Source organism: Tachypleus tridentatus, chromosome 7 (genome assembly GCF_004210375.1).
Source record: "Tachypleus tridentatus isolate NWPU-2018 chromosome 7, ASM421037v1, whole genome shotgun sequence".
Classification (NCBI taxonomy): Eukaryota; Metazoa; Arthropoda; class Merostomata; order Xiphosura; family Limulidae; genus Tachypleus; species Tachypleus tridentatus.
In genome coordinates, this window is record NC_134831.1 from 145,451,008 (window position 1) to 145,476,541 (window position 25,534).

Sequence of the window (25,534 nt, forward strand, 5' to 3'; positions counted from 1 at the left end):
TATAGTGGAAGTATAAAGGTGTAAAACATCTATAATATATATGTATGTAACATATAACATAGCAAAATAGTTTCATAGGGTTAATTAAGACTTTCTTTACTCAAAGGTTCATATGAAACTTTCTTTGAGCAAATAAGGGTTGCTAAAAACTCACGGGGCTTGCAAAAGATAAACTTAACATTTCATTAATCATAAAAATCATGTAACTTTTATGATGCTTAACGGTTAATCTAGACTATCTCTTTAATCTATACTTACACCTCACACATACGGACTTATAACGCAAGAAATCGGATTTTGATATCCGTGGTGGGCAGAGTACAGATAACTCACTGTGTAGCTCTGTGCTCAATTAAAAACAAACAAACAGTTCACACAGTTGTCTGATTTTAACGCCAACTACTATATGTTAAAATTAATATCAAAGTTATTCGGAAAATCGAGTCCATTGTGATATTTTCTTAATCATTTAAAATGTGTGAAAAATAACACTATTCAATTTTTTTCTCATTATAGGTTCGTAAAATTAAAATCGTTTGAAAAGTTAAGTGCACAAAATAGTAGAAATTAGTGCAAAATACAATGTCGAAACAGAAATACATTTATTTTGTCTTGCAGTGTTTCAAGTATTTGCTCTTCTTTAGTCTTAACATGAAAAATTAGTACTTAGCTATAAGAATAGTATTTGCCAGAAACGATAAAATATATTTGTTTCTCTTACAAGATTGTATTTTTACAGTAACTTTATTTTCTGTGTTAATCTCCCAGTGTTGTGCGTTCGGATTCCATTTCTTCTGTAAGAAGCTCTGTGCCTAGTATTGTTGATCATTGAACAAGAAATTTTAGTATGAGTGCACGCTGACTGTTTGAAGAACGGAAAACGATTGGACAATTCAAGGAAGTTTAATGCTATAAGCAAAGTTGCGTTTGTTTCATATTTTACAAAAAGACAATCTCTGCCTTTTTACAAGTCTGTATCAGCATTTTTGTCATTGTTTCTTTCAAATCTTCCATATACGACGAAAAACAACCTCTCAAATAATAATAAAGCGATGCATAGAGACATATTTTGAACAGTCAGTGAAATAATAGTTTCAAGGAAAAAGTTATTGAATTGGAAAAATTCATGTTTATTTATCTATTATGTAAATTTTTTTATCTTTTTATCCCTACTTTATGTACACTAATTTTGTGTTTTTTTTTTTAGAAAAGCTCCCTAGTGCTATCTGCTGAGTCTACCGAAGGGAATCGAACCGCTGATTTTAGGGTTGTAAATCCGTAGACTTACCGGTGTACTAGCGAGGTGCTACGAATGCTATACTTGAATCCATTAGATTATATATTTTATCAATAACTTCTGTTCAAAGCAAGCTATATGCGCATACTTAAATAGGCCGGAACAAACAATTAACTTAGAATGAGTAACGTAGCTGATTGAATATACATGTCGAACCAGGAGCACGTAAAATTAATAAAACAAAGTATTATAATGATTAGACTGTATTGATTCGTTAGTTGACCAATCTTGCAATCATCGATATTTCACATTCAGCCACAATTCCTATAGTATATTTCTAAGTTTAGAAGATTTAAGTTGATCCAAAATCCACATACTATTTTGAGAAAAACTTCATCTTAATAAGTTTGTAAAATGAATAAATAAATAAATAAAGATAAAAATTAATTGATCAATCTAATCTAGGTATTAACGTCAAAATTAAAGCTATATTAACAACTGCTTTAGCATAAGAACTGAAAAATACATTTTCAATCCAACTAGAAAATAATTTTGGTTATGTAGCTTCAGTCAAAGTATTTTATCTCGAAACAATAGGACGTTTATGACTGGTCAAAATAGCATAGATTAACAGTTATGATAACTGTTAGATACAAAAGACTGTTGAATGTTGGAAGTATTGTTAGTTATATTTGTAATTCATTGTTGCCGAGGATATAGAGATATCTAAAAGGCTTGTTTTTGTTTGTTTTATTAAATTTCGTGCAAAGCTACACGACGGCTATGTGCGCTAGCCGTCCCTAATTTAGCAGTATAAGACTAGAGGGAAAGCAGCTAGTCATCGCCACCCACTTTCAACTTTTGGGCTACTCTTTTATCAATGAATAGTGGGATTGACTGTTACATACTAACGCCCTCACGGCTAAAAGGGCGAACGTGTTTGGTGTGACGAGGATTCGAACTCGCGGATTACGCTTCAAGCGCCTTAACCGCCTGGCCATGCCAGGTCCTTTCGAGAAGGTCTAAGTGATAGACCTATAAATAACTGAGACCATACGAGCAGAACGAAAACTAAAGTGACGTCACATTATACAGCAGTTCGATAGAGAAAAGTTAGAAAACGTAAAGTTAACCGTCGTGGGAGAGAACTGCTTAATAATTGATATGTTGGAGTGAGATTAACAGTTTGAAAGAGATAAGGAGAATAATTTGTTTTGTCGAAGGGATTTCTAAACTAATTGTACCCACCTGAGTGGAATTTGACAATTATTGGAAGTTCGAAGAACAGACGATTATTGGAAGTTCAGGATACAATTGTGATGTCTCATTAGACAGCGTAAGTGAATTATACACGGATACTATTGCAATAAACTTAAATATTTAAAATAGTTCGGCTTGTAAACTGAATTCTAAAACAACTGAATTGGCTTAAGTGGACATTTGACAAGAAGAAGAGAACTGTATAGTGTTTAAGATACAACTATGACCTCCATACTGTAAATAATGTTTGTACAAGCATTTAACTTTCAAATATGTATATTATATTAAAAACAAGTGGAGTGCGTGCTGTTCGTTTATTGTCAAATTCATCGCAAACAAGTAACAGACACCTACTGTAGAAGAATCCTTAGCGCAACACACGTATTGCGAAGTATGCATTACCATACATACTATTATAAAGTAAGTGTTCTGACAGTAACAATGGGATTTAGTCGCATGAATGACATCAGCATCAGAAAAGAGAAAAAACAACAAAAAACAATCTTGGTTTGTTGTTAAGTAAAAAAACTATTTACTGGGCCGTTATATTCTCACCACAGGTATCAATACCCAGTTTTTAGCGCAAAACCATTCATAATACCCGCTGAGCCACTTGGGGCAAAACAAAAGCTACAAAATCAGAATAAAACAATAATGTTTAAGTTTCTTGTACTGGTAAGTTGTTTGCATGTTGAAGAATAAAACAGATTTGTTTGTTTTTAGTGCAAACTTACGCAATGGGCTATATAGAAAGTAACAGCTAGTTTTATGTGTTTTGTTTTATTAATGACACACTTTATATATCTCTGAGCTAGTTTTATCAGTATCATTGGTAATAATATTTCAAATAATTTTTATTATTCTTCATTTTTCATTTCGTGTTAAATATAAAACTACACATAGGTTATCTGTGCCCTGCCCATAGCGGGTATCAAAACCCGTTTTTCAGTAGTATAAGTTTTCCAGGATTATAAATTTCCTTAACTGGATAAGCTTCATGAGCATAATTGAAATTATGGCCGAAACTATCTTCAACAGCGAAGCTACCTCATTAATGATTAAATGCATTCTAATCACTATAGGTTTTGCCTTTCTTGTGTATCGATTCATTATATTATGTATTTTTAGTTAGTTTCTTGTATCGAAATGTTTTCATTGATTAACAAGTTACTTCATAGCTGTGAACTACGTAACTAACTTTCTTTTGTTCAAAGCTTATCAATAATATAAAAAAACATAATGATTTTGTTTACGCAAATATCAACCGTCTTTTAACATTATAGTACTTTTAGGAACTCATAATGCCGCAGCACACAACACATTCCTGGCATGATGCCAGGAAGTCGACATCTGCCTCAGGTTCTCAATGCTAGTTGGCTGATAACCAAGTTTCCTAGAACGGAATGGCTTCTGTACATTTTTCACTTGATCTTAAGGCTCTCCTGGGAAGGAGAGCACATGATTCAAAAACATATGGAAAGCACATAAGGTAAGAACTGATCTCTTTCTTTCTTTTTTTCTTCTTCTTTAATTATCTGAAACGGCGCAATGAGCTTCTCATTTAGGATATGTTGTTTCAGTGAATAAATAGAATCGTCAAGGTGTGATTTAGTTAAGTGAAAGATTTATCTAGATACACATTGAAAACACAATGGACTGAAAGAACTTACAATAAAGAAAAAAATGGGAATAACGTATATAGTTAATATTCAGAGTTAAACGTTAAAAAAGCATCAAATGTTTTTCTTTTTTCCAACATTTTGTTTTTTTATGTTATTGATACATACTAGATAGTAGCATCTCATTCAGCTGGTTTGTGTTTGACTAAGCCACTTTTTTAATGCTGTTTGACCTCAATATCATTCTCAACAACTATTTGAAATATTGAGAATACATAGGTAGCCTTTTCAGGAAATTCAAGTGTATTTATAAAATATCTCCTCGTGAGTCAATATAAATTTACACATCTTTCACGCCAGAGTCCTGTGTTCGGTTCCCCGCTGTCTACTTTGCACTAGAACGAAAAGTCTTCTGATGGCTTAACGATAAGGCTGGGGACTTATGATACTAAAAAAATAAGATTTCGATACCCGTGGTGGGCACAGCATAGATATCCCCTTGCGTAGCTTTGTTCTTAATAACAAACAAACAATAAAACAATATCGGAACCTAGAAAAAATGTATGAAGAACTCTCACATTAATTGAAAACAATATATAATTTTTATTTGAATAAAGTTATAGCAATGAGGTGAACATTTGTTTTCGCGGGCTAATGTAGCATTGTATTGGTTGTCGCGAGATTAGAATGTCAATGACTTATAAAGAATTTTAATTCAAAAGTCGTTGTTGTTGTTGTTTTGGAATTTCGCACAAAGCTACTCGAGGGCTATCTGTGCTAGCCATCCCTAATTTTGCAGTGTCAGACTAGAGGGAAGACAGCTAGTCATCACCACCCACCGCCAACTCTTGGGCTACTCTTTTACCAACGAATAGTGGGATTGACCGTCATATTATACACCCCCACGACTGGGAGGGCGAGCATGTTTAGCGCGACGCGGGCGCGAACCCGCGACCCTCGGATTACGAGTCGCACGCCTTACGCGCTTGGTCATGCCAGGCCGTAATTCAAAAGTCACAAGAAACGATGCAAAAAAATTATAGCTTTGTTTCTGGTTTGTTTGGCTTGTTTTGAATCTCGCGCAAAGCTATACGAAGGATATCTGCGCTAGTCGTCTCTAACTTAGCAGTATAAGACCAGAGAGAAGGCAGCTAGTCATAACCACCCACCGCCAACTCTTAGGCTACTCTTTTATCAACGAATAGTGGGGTTGACTGTCACATATTGAGAGGGCAAGCATGTGACGGGGATTCAAACCCGCGACTTTCAAATTACAAGTCGAGTGCCTTAATCAGCTAGCCATACTGCGACGCTTTGTTTTTGTTTTGTTTTTCTCTGGAGATGTTCACATTGCAAATATTATTAATAACTTAAGCAAAATGAAAAATAATTGTAATGAATAAAGGTTGATGTAATCATTCAATACACGACGAAGAAAAGTGGACTTCCTGGAGTTTACGTGAGGTACAGATTACTCCCCACTCCCTCATAGTAATAATAATTTTTCAGTCACGTTTGTCGAGTATAAGTTCCGCGCGACTAACAACAGAAAAACAAGAACGAACAAACCAATAAAAACTGACGTTAATCAAGGTGCAATCATGTGGTATGATTCATATTTTAAAATACAAAGTTTTAAAGCTATTAAATAAAACGTTAAAGAGTTCATAATTTACTTTGAGAAACCCTGATTTAAAGTAAAAAGAAGAAGCTTCGTTGGGATAGGCGAGGAAATTAAATCATGGTGACGTCAGGATACTATATAAGGCGTTGGCACACTTCCGCATTACCGAACCGGTGGAGGAATTCTAGTTATCTGTATATGAAAGAATAAAGGCGTGTTAGCGTTAACTGAAGGCTGTTGAGCGTAATAAATCGCACCTTTCCTTCACCATACACTGAGAGGGAGGATGAAGATATCAAAACCCTTAGAAACCATTTAAGATAATTGTTTTTATGTTGTTTGTTTTTTTATAAATGAGATTTATGACATTGCCGGGATAGGATTTAAGGAGATGTTCGAAAATCCACCTCAATATTCTAAAAACTCGCTATTTTCTCATTTAAAAGAAAATTTAACTATTATGTAAATCACTTGAAATATTTGTGTAGAAGAAATGATTCGCATGCTTTTGTAAAAATAAATACCATTCTATAATATTGGCTACACTTTTGATGTTCTTGAGAAAAAACACACCAAAAAACACGAAATCGCGCTTCATGGGAAGCTCGGCAGCTCCAGATGGTTAAGGTACTCGACTTATAAGCTGAGGGTCGCGGGTTCGAATCCCTATCATGCTAAACATGCTCACCCTTTCAGTCGTCGGGGCGTTATAAGGTGATGGTCAATGGTGATGGCGGTGGGTGGTGATGACTAGCTACCTTCCTTCTAGTTTTACATTGCTATATTAGGGACGACTCGTGTAGCTTTGAGCGAAATTCAAAACAAACAAAGAAACTCTTTACGGGTGTTAAACAGTGGTTACATTTTTGCATTCCTTTTTTTTTCTACAGACATTTTTGGATAGTATAAATCTGTACATACATATATTATCCTATTAGTCCTGGTAATGTCTCTGGTTTAACGACAATAGTTAAGGTGTGCAAAAAAAAAAGAAAGAAGAAATTTAATAGCTGTCTATTTTCTTTTTTCTTCTGACAAAGAATTGCATAAAGAATACACGTAATAAACAGGGTGAAACTTCCAAGTAAAATGCTGAGTGACCAGCATATGGTTACTCAGTTGGGAGAAAGAAAATAAAAATTTAGACCTTTTAAAAACTGCTTTTTAAGACAAATAACAGTGCAGATAAAAGTATGATACGAATTTCTCCAGAGTATCGTGGCTGGATGGTCTCAAATTTAATACACTTAAACAGAGGTAAGTGCAGCCTAGTGAATAGCGTTTAAGTCCTTGGTTGATGGGGTCTGGGGTTCGAGACGTGAGACCACAGAATACGCAGTTTTAGCTATAAGTGCGTTAGAAAAGTGACAGTCACTCCTCTATCTGATTCAAAGAGCAAAACAAAGCTCTGGTGATAGCTGATGTTGCTAATTTCTTTCTTTTGGGGCTCTTTGATTCACCCACATGGTCACAAGGTGTCGTTCATGTTGAATATTTCCAACTTTATATTTAACTGGGAGGAAGAATGTTTTGATTCAAAATTATTATTATTATTATTTAAATGCCCACCCGATTTCAAAATATGGATGTTAATGAAGGCATATGTCTCACCCCTTCAAAGAAAATAAAGAAGAGATAATTTGAAAATGATGATAAACTTATGTTTCATTTCTTCTAAGGCCTGAAACTGAAGTTTCTGAAGTTTAATGTGTTTTCTATTACAGTGATATGACACGAGCTCTGGTGATTTCATGTACATGTGTGTGTGTGTGTACATGGAAAAAGTGGAATAAATAAACACGAAAACAGTAATATCAAAAAGTAATGTGGGATTATAGTAAAACATATTTGTTGAGCTCGCTCACTATTATTTAGATTTGCAGCAATAATGGAAAATCTGCAATGTTAACTAACAAATTCATACAATACAGAAAATTTTTCATTCCCAAGGCCAACAAGGTTTACAATATGAAAAAAGTAGCTTTCTGGTGTATTCATTTGTTGACCTATATTTTCTATTGAAATTATGCGATTGTTAACAAAGAAACAGCTGCATAACGAAGTTGAGTCGCGCCATCTGCCTTTCATTTTTAATAATATTAAAATTATCAACATTCGTGATGAGGAGAAACCACTTGAAGTAAAAAATATATCTCAGGACGACTGCTATGGGTATTAACTCTTTGTTAACCTAAGAAGGTCGAAACGTTGTACTCTGTTTTATTAGTAAAAGTGCTATTACCCATACCAGTCGTCCTGAAATACAATGATAAACATTAACCCACAAGTTTTTAGAGGATACTGTTTGCAATTTTTTCTGTTTATTACTGAGCTAGCTACTAAGCCAGGCCTTCATATCTCTTTTTATATATTAACAACTCTCTACAAGTGAAGATTGGTGTTTTACAAACGTAGAAATTGAGGATTATTTTTAAGCGCTTGATCCCAAACCGTTATTTCATCTTCCTTGGCTAGCTGTCTTGCTGTTTATTTACATTGAGTTAGTTCTGATAGATGGGATATCCCAAACGCTTTTGGAAGCCATCACAACAGACATTGTCCTTAAAACTTTATATATTCTGTAGTGTATTATCTTGACAAATGGTTGAATTCTTATTTCTCTTTGTGTGTGTTTATGTGTAAGTGTTACGAGCTCGATAGTGGATTTATTTTTTTATGGATTTGTTTTAATAAATATAACAAGTTTGAATTTTGTTGCTAGTGATAGTTTTAGTTTTTGAAGTTCTTTTTCACTATGTATGTTTTAATTTTCATGTTTCATCATATAGATCCGAATTTTGCCTATTTATTCTTGATGCAACTTGTAATATTAGAGTAGTTATTATTATACGAAGTTAAGTTGCACCAAAATAATTGGGTAATGCAGGGAGAATGTAAATTTTCTAAAATATAGTATACTAATGTGACATATTATTCTTATTACTAAAATAGTTGAACTCTAGTGGCATAGCGGTATGTCTGCAGACTCAACCGCTAAAAACCGGGTTTCGATACCCGTGATGCGTATAATACAGATAGCCCATTGCGTAGTTTAAGTCTAAACAAAGAAACTAATTAACTACAATATTTAACTATTATAATAATGATTAAAATAACAAGAACAAGTCAAACCTTCACTGTTTTGCAAGTTCTTTCCATGAGCTTAAGCTTTGAATGGTATGTTTTTAAGAATATGAAACTTACGTTTCTATCTATATGTTATTGTTGTGAATGTACATAGTATTATGCCGCGTTGTATGTGTCATCATCGTAAAGCAACGTATTGTTATGTCACGTTGTATATGTTATTGTTGTAAAAGGTCGTAGTCTTACACTACGCTATTGATGTTATTGTCGTAAAGAAACCATAGATTTACGCCACATTGTATATGTTACTCTTACAAGAGAGCATAGTTTTAGAGATCTTGCGTGTGCTAAAATGTATGTTTTTGCCACTAAACCTTTTATATTTTTGAAGGTACAATGTATTCTTGCGCTAAAAATTGGGTTTCGTTACCCGCAGTGGGCATCACAGACAGCTCATTGTGTATCTTTGTGCTTAACAATAAACAAACAAAATGTTTTTGTCTTTATGGAAACGGCGTGCCTTATTCTCCTGCAGTAGAAAGGGAAAACTGAAATAGTTGTCAAACTTGTAAAAGTAGAGAAATAAATAAACCAAAAGGTTTTTAGAATTCTTCTGGAGAAATGTCCGACGTATCCCTAAAAGTTTAATGGTAATAATGGTTCAGGAAATCGGAAAATTAAAAAAAAAAAATCGTCAGAGACAGATACAAGCCGTTTTTAATAATACATATGAGCAGGGATTTTCAGGGAATTGTTTTTTTTCAGATGAAAAAACATGGGGTCTGCAACTTTGGGGGTTGTTTCTTAAATAAAAACCAAATAATTTTACTATTTACTTTATAGTAAAACAATGTTAATTCTTGAGGTGTCTTTTTCATGCATATAACGTAAAACTAGCTATGTTTCCTGTTTTAATGTCTGGAATTTATTTACTAAGAATTTTGTTTTCACATTAAATGTACTTGCATGTCACATGAAAAGGATAATGTTCTTTACGTTACATAACTACATGTGATCGTGTATGCCACTGTATCCTACTGTTCCATGAAAACAAGAAGCAATTTCACGTTCAGTATGAACTCATTTTAATAAATAATTTATTCCATAATACTTGTTCAACAACAACCTTGAAAAACTTTTGTCACAACTGAACTGGCAAAAGAAACCCATCAAAATTCTTCATCTCTATTACTTTTAATTTATTTTGCAAAGAAAAAACAATAAAAACAAAAAAACGACTAATTATTTTGTTTGTGTTAATGATATTCGTAACAAAAAACTCACAGTTTTCAAATTTCTATCTGTATGTTTAGTTGCTCAACTTCTATTAGGCGTGCAATGGAGCTCCTTTTGAATTTTGGGGTTGTTAGCATTGGTTCTCCACTGACAAAGTTTGTCTGCAGTAAAATATATTTTAATTCTCTGACAATTTCACACAAATGTTTATTTCTAGACATGCCACGGAACAGTGCAATTTCACAAACATTTTTTTAAAAAATGAAATGGTAAAGTTATAATTTCTATTTGGTTCGTGTTTTTCTTATAGCAAAGCCACATCGGGCTATCTGCTCGGTGACGAGGGGAATCGAACCGCTGATTGTAGCATTGTAAATCCGTAGACTTACCATTGTACCAACTGAGGACACTTCTATTTGGAAGTGGGAATAATATAATTTGTAACACAAGAAGAAATTGGTTGATAAATTTTATAGATGAATGAATTTTTTTTATATACCTGTAGTATTGAAAGAAATATGTGATTAATATCGTTTTTGAACGGTTTTACACCATTATATAAGCTTGAACGTCTGATACTTTTGTGGAATATAACCATGTAAGAATTGGAGTTCAAAATGCATTTTAAGCACCTGAAAACTGTTATCACCTGATAAGATAGCCGCATAAAATTGTTGTTTTAAAGCAAAACTACAAAATGGGCGGACTGCTCTCTATTAAAAAATGTCAGGCAGAAAAATATCAATAAATCGTTAATACGTGTTGATTCTGTGTACCTACTTATAGGTAAAATACGATAAATGTAAATCGAAAGTTTTCTTAGGTTGTAGTAAACGCAATGTCTAAAAAAATATCGAGTACTAAATGAGCTTCTAGGATCGACCCCCTGTGGGTCAAGTGTAAGTTTACGTACTTATAATTCTAAAATACAGGCTTCGATTCCTTTGGCAGATAGAATACAGATAACCTGTTGTGTAGCTTTGCGATACAACAAAACAAACCACTAGACTTATATTAGGATTGAAATACGGTTTCTAAAAATAACAAGCAAAATCTAAGTTTGTCGAATCGTTTTTCGGCGGTAAGGGATAAGTTTATGGACTTACAACGTAAAAATCTGAGGTTCGATATCCACGACTGATAGAGAACAGTTTATGACCATCTTATCGAATGATAACGCTTTTTAGGTGCTTAAAATGCGTTTTGAATTCGTTCTATTTTTACGTGGCTACCTTACACGTTGGAAAGACTAAATACAGCCTGTTATATAGCTTGTCGCCTAAACAAAACGAACAAAATTTCAAGAATTAACTTGGAGCTTAAAATCTATTCATTTATCAATACTCTTTTGTCACTATTTCAAAAAAATAGATATAATTACATAAGGATAACAACAGTTTTATGTTTCATAAAAGATTATTTACATACGTTATTGAAATATATTTAAATGTTTAAAAACTTCATATTTACACAGTTACGGTACATTTTGATACTTTTATAGCATTCGTATATTAATACCAACTTAAAGAGGGCTGACTTTATATCTGGCACGGCATATCCTAGCGTGTTAAGGCGTGCGCTTCGTAATCTGAGGGTCGCGGGTTCGCGCCCAAGTCGCGCCAAACATGCTCGCCCTCCCAGACGTGGGGGCGTTATAATGTGACGGTTAATCCCACTATTCGTTGGTAAAAGAGTAGCCCAAGAGTTGGCGGTGGGTGGTGATGACTAGCTGCCTTTCCTCTAGTCTTACACTGCTAAATTAGGGACGGCTAGCACAGATAGCTCTCGAATAGCTTTGTGCGAAATTCCAAAACAAACAAACAAGACTTTATATCGAATAATTGCTATTTCGGTTACTGATATTTAGATTTTTTTTCTGTGAATTTGCCTCTCCCCGTATCTCAGAAGTACGTTTGAAGGTTTATAACGCTAAAACCAGGATTCAATACCAATAGTAGCGAGAGCACATATAGCTCTTTGATAAGCTTTGCACTTAACAACACACCAACAGAATATATTTTGAGTTTGTATTTTAAATTTAGTTTTTAAAAGTTTCAAGCTTTCTAAATTACAAGTAGTTACCCTATAACGTCACCAAATAACTTTATTGGATATTTATACAATTATGACTAAGTGTATAGCAGTAAATTATACACTTTGCGCTTACGAAGCTATAATTGTAATCAGTTAAAAATGTAATCATTGTTTATTAAGTCTATTAAACAATGCAATAGATGGCGCTAAAATATTCTCGTTTCATGAGTCAATTGACAGGTAATTGCATTTTTATGTATACGTGAGGAGCAATGATTTAAAATAATCTAGTCAGGCTCAAAAACATAATTCTGCCAAAGGCTGCTAGTGCTTTGGCCAATTAATTTAAATTAACATTTGATCACATATATTTCCTTACTAGTTTATTCATGTGATTGGTTGTACTTCGAAAGCTTGAAGAAGATAATTTAAATATCCAGCTTCAAACAACCTAGGGACATCAGTGTGTCCCTAGAAGAAGAAGAATTGAAAATCAAATTTAAAACGCTAATATTTAATAAATATTTTACGTAAATTAAGAAAAAAATGTTTTTCTCTGTATCTTAAGGTTATGCCCCTAGGGTATTTGAGGTGAACATTTAGTTCACACGCGTCTGAAATAAAAGTTAATGCTTATTACATTTACATTGGTATTTCGTAGAATTTACTTCGACCTATCTATAAAAAAAAGAAACAAACAAAAACCCAGTCACAGGTAAGTGAAGAAAAATGCTCATAAGTTTTACAAGTACGAATTTTTTAAGACACGTAACTTTCTACGTTGTTTCAACTGCATTAGCGTATCATCAGGAAAACTAGACTATAATTTGATATTTCTGAGTTTAAAACACCACTATAAAGTAGAACATTTGTCAAATCTTATAAATATAGTTGTCTTTGATACTCTAGTCAGCAATACCGAGTTTATTGGTCTAAAATCATAGAACGACTTCCAACCTGCTGTCAAGTAAGGGCTAAGCATCTTGGAAACCTGGTGGGCATCACTTCTAGTTCTAACTTTCAAAGGAAGTAAATTCTGTAAGATATTCTCCAAAGGTTTAAACCTACATATCATTCTTTTAGCCTTTTTACCGTATTTAAATTAAAAAGGAAATAATTTTTTTTGTCCTTAATTCAACAAATCCTAATTCTGGGTCGATTTTAGTCGTCACAATCAAACATGCAATCAGGCTTTTTTCAACAATAACATCTAGGTAATCTCAGCTTCTGAAGCACCTGTTTCTTACATAATAGCTAGATCATTTCATATAATTTAGTATTATAAACTTACCGTTTGGTCTTACACTCTAAATTTGTCGAAACCCTTCTGTATCAGAACAATATTTACCTCATCAGCTTTTTTCAGCAACTTATTACTGTTAGCACAGATAGCGAATTTTAACACACACACATATATATATATTCGCGTGTGTAACTACAAAAATCCCAAACAGACCTTAGTTTAACCTCAATCGTCCAGTCATAAGAAACAACAACAAAACAAAAGTGTTGTTGTAGTCCCTCTTCCACCTACGGGTCGTTCAGTGGGAATCGGTTCCTGGTAGGTAAAGTATAAATAGCCCATTGTACACCCTTGTTCTCAACCAGCCAACAACTAAAATTATCAAAGGATTCTAGAAAGATTATCACATCCGAAAATTTCACCGTTGCAAACAATATTACGTTTAATTTATCAATTGTCAGTTTTTAAAATGATTTCTCAAATGACTCCTAACCGATGTATTATGCCATCTCACCAATAGTAGGACCCAAATATAATTAAAAAACGACTTGTTAAAGATCCAAGGTTCCTATCAGCTCTTGATTGAATCTTCTATAAAATTGCAAGATATACCTTATCAGGATCACGAGTTTTTTTACGCATTATCTCAAGGCTATGATTTCGTTTATTAAACTAGCATGTAAAGTTTGAATATTCTTCAAGTTTGTAAAAAAAAAAAAAGCAAAGAGATTTGATTTTTACCTTCAACTAAGAAACAGGATCACCAACGTAACTGAACAATCTATTTCGCGATTTTTCGTAATCCAATACGTTGCCCATGCAAACTACATTTGGAAACCACAAATTTTAAAAGTGATCGATTTTTTAACTGCACTTTCCAGCAATTCACTATTTTGTAATCTCTTCTGCAATGTTTTAACTAAATTACAATGGACATTTTCAGATTTATAGGTGCATAATTTTGAAAACAACAACAAACAAACAAACAACAAATTATATGATGTAAAATACTTACGAATGATTACCAGAGGCCCCAGGTGGTTAAGGCGCTTTACTCGGGGTTCGAATCCCCGTCGCATCAAACATGCTCGCCCTTTCAACCGTGGGGGCGCTATAATGTGACGGTCAATCCCCCTATTCGTTGGTAAAAGAGTAGTCCAAGAGTTGAGGGTTGGTGGTGATGACTAGTTGCCTTCTCTCTAGTCTTACATTGATAAATTACGGACGGCTAGCGTACATAGCCCTCGTGTAGCTTTGCGCGAAATGAAAACAAACAATGATTACCAGATGCTAAAAACTAACTAAAGAAAATATACATCCTGAGATCAGAAGAAAAGTCAAAAGAATTCAGATAAAATTCAGAGAATTGGTCAATATAATGAGCACGTTACTAAAAGTTTATTAATGGCTGAATTGGACTTTGATGGTTTTCGGTTTGTTTCGAATTTTGCGCAAAGTTACACAAGGGCTATCTGCAGTGAAAGACTAGAGGCATGGCCGCAGTTATCGTCACCACTGCTACCTCTTTTCCCAACAAATAATGGGATTGACTATTACACGATAACGCTTCCGCGGCTGAAAAGGCATTAGAAACTAATCTGAGTGTAAGCGATTCTTTGACACGTACATGGTCAGTGGTGAATAAATGTGCTCACAGTACTTTCGTGCAAAGTATCCCAGACCGATTCAATGTCCTGCGTATTAACAGTTACTTAACAAGAATCGTCTAAGAAAGAAAAGAAGTATTTATTATAATTCTACAACCACATATAACTGGTTCTTTATCACAACTTTACACCTAGTTTGTTGTAATTTATAATAAAACACACATTACGCAGTTAACATGTTGCTGTTGTTTTTTTGAATCAAGCACAAATCTTCACAATGAGCTATCTGTGCTTTGAGCACCACAGATACCGAAACCCGGTTTTGAGCGGTGTGAGTCTGCAGACATGCCGCTATGCCACTGGAAGAAAGTTAACTCGTAGACTTAAAAAAAAAAAAGACAAAAAATTAATTATTTTCAATCTTAAAATTTCATTTTCTGAAAAATTTTGTGGGTCATCAGTTGTTATAACTGGAGGTCAAACTTACGCAGTGAAGTAAAACATACCGACAAATCGTATATTGTGCATTATATATATATGTTTTTATTTTTAAACCAAAAATCTCACTTGATAAGCGTATACAACATTGCTGTGACGTTTACATTTCATTACTCGTCCTAGCAGATGTTAACATCTGGATTAACAAAGATAAGGCCCTGCATGGCCAACTAGTTAAGGCACTCGACTCGTAATCCAAGGGTCGCGGGTTCGAATTCCCATCGCACTAAACATGCTCTCCCTTTCAGCCGTGGGGGCGTTATAATGTGACGGTCAATCTCATTATTCGTTGGTAAAAGAGTAGCTCAAGAGTTGGCGGTGGGTGGTGATGACTAGCTGCCTTCCCTCTAGTTTTACATTGGTAAATTAGGGACAGCTAGCGTAGACAGCCCTCGAATAGCTTTGTGCAAATTTCAAAAACAAACCAAACAAACAAAGAGAAGCACGAACGTTAAGTGTTCATTTCGAAAAAAACAACAACAACTATAAATTAGCAAGAGTACAAAATATAATTATATAATGCGCAATACATACCCAAAAATGATTTATTGGTATGTTTTACTTTACCGTAAAGTTTGACTTACGGTTATACCAAATAATGACCCAGAAAAATCTATCAGAAAATGGGATTTTATTATTGAAAATAATTAATATTTTTGTCATCATTTCAGTCTACAACTTAACTGCGTAATGTGTGTTTTATTATAAGTCGTAGCAAACTAGGTGTTATGTTGTGATAAAGAACCAGTTATGTATGGTTACAGAATTATGATAAATACTTCTTTTCTTTCTTCGACGATTCTTGTCAAGCAACTGTTAACACGCAGGTTTGGGACGAACGAACTTTGCGCAAAAGTTTTGTGTACATTTCACTCACCACTGACCATGTTCGCACGTTAAGCATGTGACCATGTAGATACTAAATAAACACGTGACTACGTATCAAAGAAACACCTACGGTCAGATTACTTTCTGATGTTCCACACTAAGTGACGAATCTTCAGAGGGCGATTCAATTTCTACAGAACCAGTTTTATACCTTACATATTTATTTCTAACGATAATTTTACTGATAGCTGTGTGTGTGTGTTTTCTTATAGCAAAGCCACATCGGGCTATCTGTTGAGTCCACCCAGGGAGATCGAACCAATGATTTTAGCGATGTAAATCCTTAGACTTACTGCTGTACCAGCGTGGGGCTTACTGATTGCTCTTTATAATTTTTAGTAATTTTTCATTAGAGATTGTAGCCTTCCCCCTCCCCTTATATAACAGCTTGATTCCGATGTTACTTACTCGGCTATTAAAAAGACTGAATTTGTTCTGAACGCTAAGCAGTCATTGTATGTAAAAGTTACGTAGCACCAAAGTCAATGATTGCCACATGGGTTCACGGTCAAACTTACTCTTATCAAACGAATTACCAGCCTTGTCGCGCTTTGTAGGAAGACGGAAAAAAACAACAACACACACTACAAAACAGCAACAACAAACATGTAACTACCATAACATATGGAAGCGTTTTAATGTATTTAAAGATATAAATGCAGATATAATGGCTTAAACAAAACAAGCAAATATAAACATGTCATTGGAAATTTAACATTTTAATTACTTTGGTTTAATTAGAGTTGCTATACTAACTACCAACTTTTTACATTAACCACGAGTGATGGCTTTTATTTTTCTTTGATTGCAGTGTCCAAGAATTCAACGTTTTGAGGACTCTGTTTCTAGTGAAGAGAGAACCACTATGTTATATGTAAGTGAAGGTAGAATTGTTTCGGTTTATTTTAATTTTTGTGCAAAGCTACACGAGGGCTATCTGCACTAGCAGTCCCGACTTTAGCAGTGAAGGATTAAAGAAAAGGCAGCAAATCACCACTACCAACCGCCCACTCTTTTACCATCGACCGTCACATAATTTCCCACCAGCTGAAAGGGCCAGCATCTTTGGTGGGATGAGAATTCGAACGTGCGACCCTCAGAGTGCGAGTCAAGCGCCCTAACACCTGGCCGTGCCAGGCCAAATACAAAATGACAGACGTCTATGGTGAGACTAGATTTCGAGCGCATTGTTGTCTGTAAACTTTTATGTTTATCTAACCAAGAAAAGAGAAGAAAAACAATCAGATTTCATTGAGTAAATGTGTATTTCATCCTTTGTCTCATTTTTTATTGTTGCATGAAAAATACAGTTGTACAATAGTTGTTATACTTAATGTTGCACAGCGGGATGTCTGCTGGCTTACAAATACCCGTGGTGGGCAGCCAAGATAACCCCTTGTGTAGCTTTATGTTTAATTATAAATATACAAGCTTAATGTTTATTGTCCAGTAAAAAGGAGAAGATTAAAATTCAGTCTAATACAATACCGTTTGTCTCTTCAAATAAGGTGGATAAATATCTGTTTGATTGTTGGTTTGTTAGGTTGTGTTTGTTTGTTTTGGAATTTCGCACAAAGCTACTCGAGGGCTATCTGTGCTAGCCGTCCCTAATTTAGCAGTGTAAGACTAGAGGGAAGGCAACTAGTCATCATTACCCACCGCCAACTCTTGGGCTACTCTTTTACCAACGAATAGTGGGATTGACCGTCACATTATAACGTCTTCACGGCTGGGAGGACGAGCAGGTTTGGCGCGACCTGGATGCGAAGCCGCGACCCTCAGATTACGAGTCGAACGCCTTAACACGCTTGGCCATGCCGGGCCTGTTAGGTTGTGTTTATTGTAATTAATTTGGCTGGTTGATTCACTGCCTTACTTTTATCACTTCACCAGCTTTTGTTTTTAACTTATTATATTTTTTCTTGTTTCGTGCATTGATTAAAGAACCAGGTGTTACTGCTTTTTGAATAGAGATAATATTAATTATAATAAAAAAATAAAGTTAAAGTCAATCCAACACAAGTAATACATTTAATACAATCGTATAACTATCGACTTCCTTGAGTCAACAGTAAATTTACGGATTTACAACTCCAAAATCAAGGCTTCAATTCCCTGCGGCAAACACTGTTTTTTGTTCACTGAGACTTTTGCGCTAAAACAAACGCTGAAACACATAAATACCTTTCTTAACTTTTGACATACTTTTTTTCTATTTTCACTGAAATTGAAACCAAGCCTGAGAATTTTCTTATGAGTATTCACAAGGGTTACCTACACACAGCTTAGTTGTCCCTGTGTTTAAACTGACAGACCTTAGAGAAGACAGCATTCACTGTTAATTCTTAGGCTAATTTTATCTGATCAAATAACGGGAGTTAATCCTCTTTCTTATAGTACTCTCATGCCTCAAAAATTCAGGGCGAGAATTTGAGGCAAAGGGACAAGAACCAAGAATCCTTGGAATCAAAGTCCAAGCAGGCTAATTATTAGGCCATGCCTGACCCACGCCAAACTGGCACTGAAAATAGCTGATACCTTTGTAGGGATAGACAAGCAAGCTAGGCAAGTTCATAAATATACTTTACTCAACTAATCAACAACCACTTAAAATGGTAGCTCTCTTTCAAACTGAAGAAATTAGAGGCATAATCAAGACAGGATTATTTCAACCACTGTTTATGTAGCTAGTTTCAACTGGCTTGGCATGCTCTTGTGATTAGGTCTCTCGACTCGCAACCTGCAGGTCTCGGGATCGAAACCAGTCACCGAATATGATCACTCTTTTAGCTTCGAGGGACGTTATGATGTTACGGCCAGTCGTATCATTTGTTAGTAAACAGTAGCCAAAGAGTGGGCGGTGAATGATGCTGACTAGTTGTCGATCACTTCAAAATTATGGATAACTATCGCAAGTAGCCCTCAAGTAACTCTGCGCGAAATTAGAAACAAAAACAAGACCAGCAAACATTCCCAGTTGTCATTGTTGTAAATAAAGAAAAACTTTTGTCCCAATGAAAAACAGATGCTATATGGAATAATCTGAAGAAAACATAATGGTTTAAACGATTATATACCAATTATAGTTGCAGAATCAACTTCAAAATCTTCTTCGATACTTGTTAATAGGCTTTAACAGTTTAACTTAATGCTACTTGAGTTATTTAATCTTCTCGCTTGTTTTGCTGTGTTACAGAAACTCCAGTGGGAATGGTGCATTGTATTGTTACTGATGTTTTATTATGAAGAAGACATGCGCAGCAAACCTTGAGGATTTAAAGTTGGTCCTCGAGTTACAATTGCAAATGTAGCTAGAATGTCTTACACACGAAGCGTTTGGAGATAGTCTTCACAGAAGTGTGTTCAGAGATAGATTATTCATCTCTCTTTTTTTTTTATGTTTCCAATTGTGATGATACATTACATTTGTTATTGGTGTTTACTATTTGAGAAGTTATACGAAGCAGCCCCTCAAAATAATGGTACTTTATATTTGTTATTGGTTCTTTACTATTTGAGAAGAAGTCTGAAGCAGCCCCTGAAACAAAATTAAGGCTTGTCTTCGAGCAGTTAATGCAAATATATTTTGTTTAGAGATTTATTTACAGAACGAAACAGTTAAGAACCAAATTTATCCAACAACCCTAGAGTTGAAACTTTCGAAACGTTGTCCTCTACACTTGTGTCTCCACAACAGGCAGTTGCCGTCCATTCTACAAATTTCATCATGAATACTCTGCCTAAACAATCTATCAAACTCTAGACTTAACAGCTTCTAAGATTCGTATCTTACTTTAGGTACTTTCAATTGCACTTGTTATCAGTAGATACATTGTTTCACATGTTGTTGAGTCGCTGAACACGATCATCAAAGTTAGTCTTAACAGATCTGTAAATTTGCCAATTCATCTTAGACAGACACATTGTTTACGATACTGAGCGCAGTTTGATCGTTGGAAATTCAAAACACCATAAAACGCATTGTCAAACATACATATATGTCAACAAACCATAATCCATAATTACTGTGATGTAAGAAAGGGCGATAAATGAACTGAGTTTCACATATGGTATTGAAAATTCCATTTATGAAAAAATAATGCATCAAACTGAAGGCTGGTGAACTTCTAGGATCTTGGAAGACTGATAGACTTATAGATTACTATATTTCAAAATTATGTATATTCCAACGAGCTTTTCGGTTCACTAAGCAGTATAACAAACCTGGAGGTCTTTCAAGAAAGCATTTCAAAGCTTCTCAGTAATTTTTGTGTATAGAACCAACTTGTGAAGTGCCAAGCAGAAATGATTCAACAAACTACACGTAATATTTTACAAACATTATAACAGTGTCCAAGCTCAACCACGAAGAAATTGGCTGAAGATTAAATTCAAAAATATGATAAGCACTAATCCTATTTAGTTTCCTTTAGTCTTTGCCATATATATACGTATAAATAAGTAGTTGGAAGTAATAAATAGTATTGTGTTGTTAATACATGATAAATGGACATGAATATCAATCGGTTAATAGTGTATATATAATGATTCTGCACCACTTAAAAGGCCAACGTCCAAAATAGCCCCCAAACACCAAAAATAATCCAAAATCATCAAAAATTACATTCAAGGAATATAAAGAATATTTATTTGACAAGAATAAAAAATAAAAGTATGAAAGTTCATATAAGTGAATTTGAGATTTCACGTTGACCTTTTTGCAATCATTTTGGGTATTTTTAGTTGAAATTCAAAGAGATTTTCTTTTATGACATTTTATATATTCGAATAATTTTTCGTTCTTATAAATCTTATTCTTAAATTGATGTTACAAATACCATAGGACTCTCTTTCAGGGCGGTGTTAAAGGCACAACTTATATTTTTGATTCCTTCAAAGTGGTAGAGTGGCACCAAACCGTCATAGCCTCTAAATGGAGGGGTAAAACTTGAGACCTGTATAGTAGAGTAACGACAGAAATTATGATAATAATTTTCGATGTTTTTTAATGATTTTGGACCTTTTTTTTGGGGGGGGCTATTTGTTGGTGTTTTTACTATTTTGCATTTTGGGAATTTGTTGACCTTCAACTGGAGTATTACCATTATATATATACACTACTCCTGTTTGTATGTCATAAGCTCCTGTGATATGACACTGAATATACTTCACAAAACCAGTAGCGGAACACATTTATTGATATCACACACAACAATCAGACTGAAGTCTACATTTTGCTAGTCAAAAGTGTTGTGTAATGCAGAGACACCATGCAAGAACTGCATATTATTTACAGCCAGAAAGAAGCACCATCCATATTAGGACATAAGTGTAAGGATAACAAAGGCATTGTCTGTAAAGAAGATGAAATTACTTAATTGCACCTCACTAGAAAAAAATGGAATAAAGAAACAATGGCACTGTCGATTATCCTGCCACGTGGACATTGGCTTACGCTGTTACCGGTGCTTATAGTTGATGCACTAGCAAAGGATTTTAAAACTTGGCTGAGCTTATCAAAAGAGATTCATGTGGCTGAAAGAACCATCTTTGATAAACTTTAACCTCTAATAGCATTAATCAAATAAGACATTGTTGACTATTGTATGTGAATTCATTCTATACATACAAGTATTTTCCATAAGTTTCTTCCAGATACAAATAGAGAAATTAGACTTTTCGTAAATAGTTTGGCCTTATGCATGCTTTAATTATTTTTCAATAGCCAGGCACAGAGCCTTCTTACTCACGTAAGACGTTTATTACGGAAATTAACATGAATGGTAAACATACTGAAATTATTAATGTCAAAATAATGTCTTTTGAAGTTTTTGAGATTATAATAAGTTGAACAAATGTTTTGTAAAGTGTGTATAGATGGTTGAGTACATTATGTAAAAGTGATTTTAAATAAGTAAATCAGCAAATCACGTGAAACCACAGTCAATGTGAAATTGTGTGGAACGGAAAGTATCATATCAACATTTTAACACTGTCTGGGGTCCGCAATCAGTGCAATGTTATCGATAATTGATAACTTTTGGGAAGAACATGTAAACACCCTTTCCAACGCAAAATATTCATACACTCAAATCGTGAAATTGTGTTCATATCGGAGATTTAGAATTTTTAATAACGAATATTTTATACGTTTAATCACATTGGAGAGAGAAGGAATATGGATTAATTTAGGGTACAAGAATCATCCAGAAAGAGACCTGCAACAAGTCGTACTCCAGCTGTGGTATCTCGTAACAGTTGAGAACCCCCGAATGAAAAGGTTGGTGGCAAAAGTAGTTCATGTGTTCCAGGCAATATAAACAAAAAAGAAAAAAGATCTCTGTATGGAAAGAGGACATAAGTTATGTGCACACATATTACTTCCATGAGATGTCCATAATACACAAGTAGTTGTATAATGAAATGGGTACTCGTACTATTCCATGTGAAGATATACAGATAAAGTCATCAGATGTAGAACCTACTGACTTATGTCTGATCTAACTGTTGATATAAGTGCTGGAAAGCCACCATTCTCTACTAGATGGATTGTAAAAAGCTTGCACGAAGGAGTGATGTACTTTGGACATTACAACCTCTGATGGAGCCTTTTGGAATGGAGACTACGCTGCAGAGTTATTGTCAAGATGTACGGTCGTCAGATAGAACATAACTGGATTGACGACAGAGACAGTAATGATATGGTCAAGCTCCAAAATTATTTTAATATGGTATACGTGGTCTCTGTAATGTTCAGTTTAGGAAATAAATCAAAACTATATTTGAAATTCCATCAACATGTGCATAAATGTGTTAATATTTCCAGACATACATAAGTAATCACGAATTTGTTTTCTTTTGTTTTTTGTTGTTTTTTAAATTTCGCGCAAAACTACACGAGGGCTATCTGCGCTAGTCGTTCCTAATTTGACAGTGTAAGACTAGAGGGAAGGCAGCTAGTCATCACCACCCACCCCCAACTCTTGGGCTACTCTTTTACCAACGAATAGTGGGACTAACTGAAACGTTATAACTCCCCCACGGCTGAAAGGGCGAGCATGTTTAGTGCGACAGGGATTCGAAACCACGACCCTCAGATTACGAGTCGAACGCCTTAATCCACCTGGCCATGCCGGGCCAGTAATCAAGCATAAGAAGACACTTAAAAATTAATCTTAATGTTATATAATTTCTATGCAAGTCTATATTATCATTATAAAAACAAGAAGTACATAGAGTTCTGCTAAAGTATTTACGTCACTACTGTTAACTCGTCTCAAATAGAAATAATGAACCTGAAAGATGGTATTACCTATTTATAAGTTTCATTCGACCTTATAAATAATTTTATATATAATAAATAACCAATAGATATTCATTTAAGTTGTAAGATATACTAAAAATTTATTTTGTTTGATAGACAATAAAGGAAAACTAAAAGAAGTAACAAAATGTTTCAGTTGAAGAGCCTTTAATACCATACCCAACATTAGGATGTCTTTCACAAAGTCAAACAGTTTGCCAGAATATGGAGGATGGATATAAAAATATTTCATTATTAGAGGTTAAAAAAATCGTATAAAATGTAATCATCAATTATCTCTCAAATCGGTTGAAAGCAACCGCAACATTGTTCATCGAATAAAAAAAAACAAAGCTAAAACAGGAAATAATTCCAGCTACTTGTAGCTAATGTTCCATGTTGAAGTTTGTTAAAGAAGACCAAATTGCTTATACAACTTCATACAATACTTGCATTTCAAGTAAACAACAAAACTCGTTCGTTATATGCTATAATTTACTGAAAATGAGTATTCTTTATGTATAAAAATTTCATGAAAATTTCATTTTGATAACAATTACAGCAATTTAGAAAATACCTGACTTAGTTGATTACAACACTTGAGTATCTTTGCCATAAAAGTGGAAAAGATTGAAAGAGGCAACACATGGTACATTCGTAACGCATCAATACTGTTATTAGCACAAGAGAAAAAATCACCAGTTTTCCTTTATCTTTTGTGTTCACTTACAAAAATATGAAGGTATTTCAGTTGACTCCCCCCCCCTTTGTAGTTCCGATCCAGTAAATATAGAGAATTTACTTTAACACAAATTGTTTGGAATTGTACGGAGATAAGTATTGAATAAGAGAAGATTTTGTAGTGATCCACTACGGTTTTCTGTACTAACTAGTCAGAGAGCCAATCAGAGGAGGCACAGTTTTAAATGTATTGTTAATCAACAACGAGAACAGACATGTTCCTAAAAAAATACGAAAAAGATAAGAGGAAAGATTCAATTAGTTGACATAAAAAATAAAATAAAGAACTGAAGCAATAAATTAAAAAAGTTTAAATTTACAAATAGAATGAACCATTTACAGAGCCTCATAGAATGGATCATTCACAGAGCCTCATAGAATGAACCATTCACAGAGCCTTATAGAAGCTAGGTAGTTGATTAAAAACGAAATAAGTAAAATCAGAAAAAAAGGTCTTGTGAGAAATAGCTAATAATATAAAACTAACATAAAGTTTTTGTTTGTTTTTAAGCGAGCTCTAAGCGTTACGTAGGCAAAATGTTAAAATGGAATTGGTCATTTAAAGGACATTGATTGTAAGTTATTGTTAATGTAGTTCAGTGAAACATGACTCTTGTGATCAGAGAAACGTTGGGTATTTTCTTCTATTTGACATTATTTATATAAATAGGGGCATAATTTGTAAATTATAAATATTGCAAATGACTTTAAACTATAGGGTATTTCTAGCTGTTCTGAAGGTCGTTAAGGTATTGCAGATGATTTGGTTAGTTAAAGAAATATTCTGGTAAATAGCGTTTAATTATAATAAATGAATGACAATACATCTGAGTTGTCATAATTTGGAACACACGTTTAATATAAATGGGTACCCCCTCAATAACGTGATTGAAGAGTAGGATCTTGACGTAGTAGTGGATAAGTCCCTAAAACCATTGAGGCAGTGCCCTATTACTAGTAGTAAAACTAATACAATTTTAGGGTCGATTTATAGACATTAGTTACAAGTAAAAAGAGGCAATTATCTCTTTGTGCAAATCGCTAGTTAAGCGCCTATCTTGGAGTTCTCTGTACAGTTTGTAGCTCTTTATCTAACAAAAAATATTAACGGAAAGAGTTCCGTGAAGAGCTTTGCTGGGGTGACATTGGGGACAGAA

General features: G+C 34.2%; 1 long non-coding RNA gene across 2 annotated transcripts in view; it reads left to right on the top strand.

The window, feature by feature from the left end:
* Nucleotides 1-3,701: 3,701 nt before the first annotated feature.
* Nucleotides 3,702-25,534, top strand: part of LOC143256829 (uncharacterized) — a 62,411-nt gene continuing 40,578 nt past the window's right edge. Inside the window, exons 1-2 of one of the 2 annotated variants that reach the window (XR_013031564.1) lie at nucleotides 3,702-3,986; nucleotides 17,145-17,207. This is a non-coding gene — a long non-coding RNA (uncharacterized LOC143256829). Of the gene's footprint in view, nucleotides 3,987-17,144; nucleotides 17,499-25,534 lie in introns of both variants that reach the window. The other variant, XR_013031565.1, reaches the window with a different exon arrangement.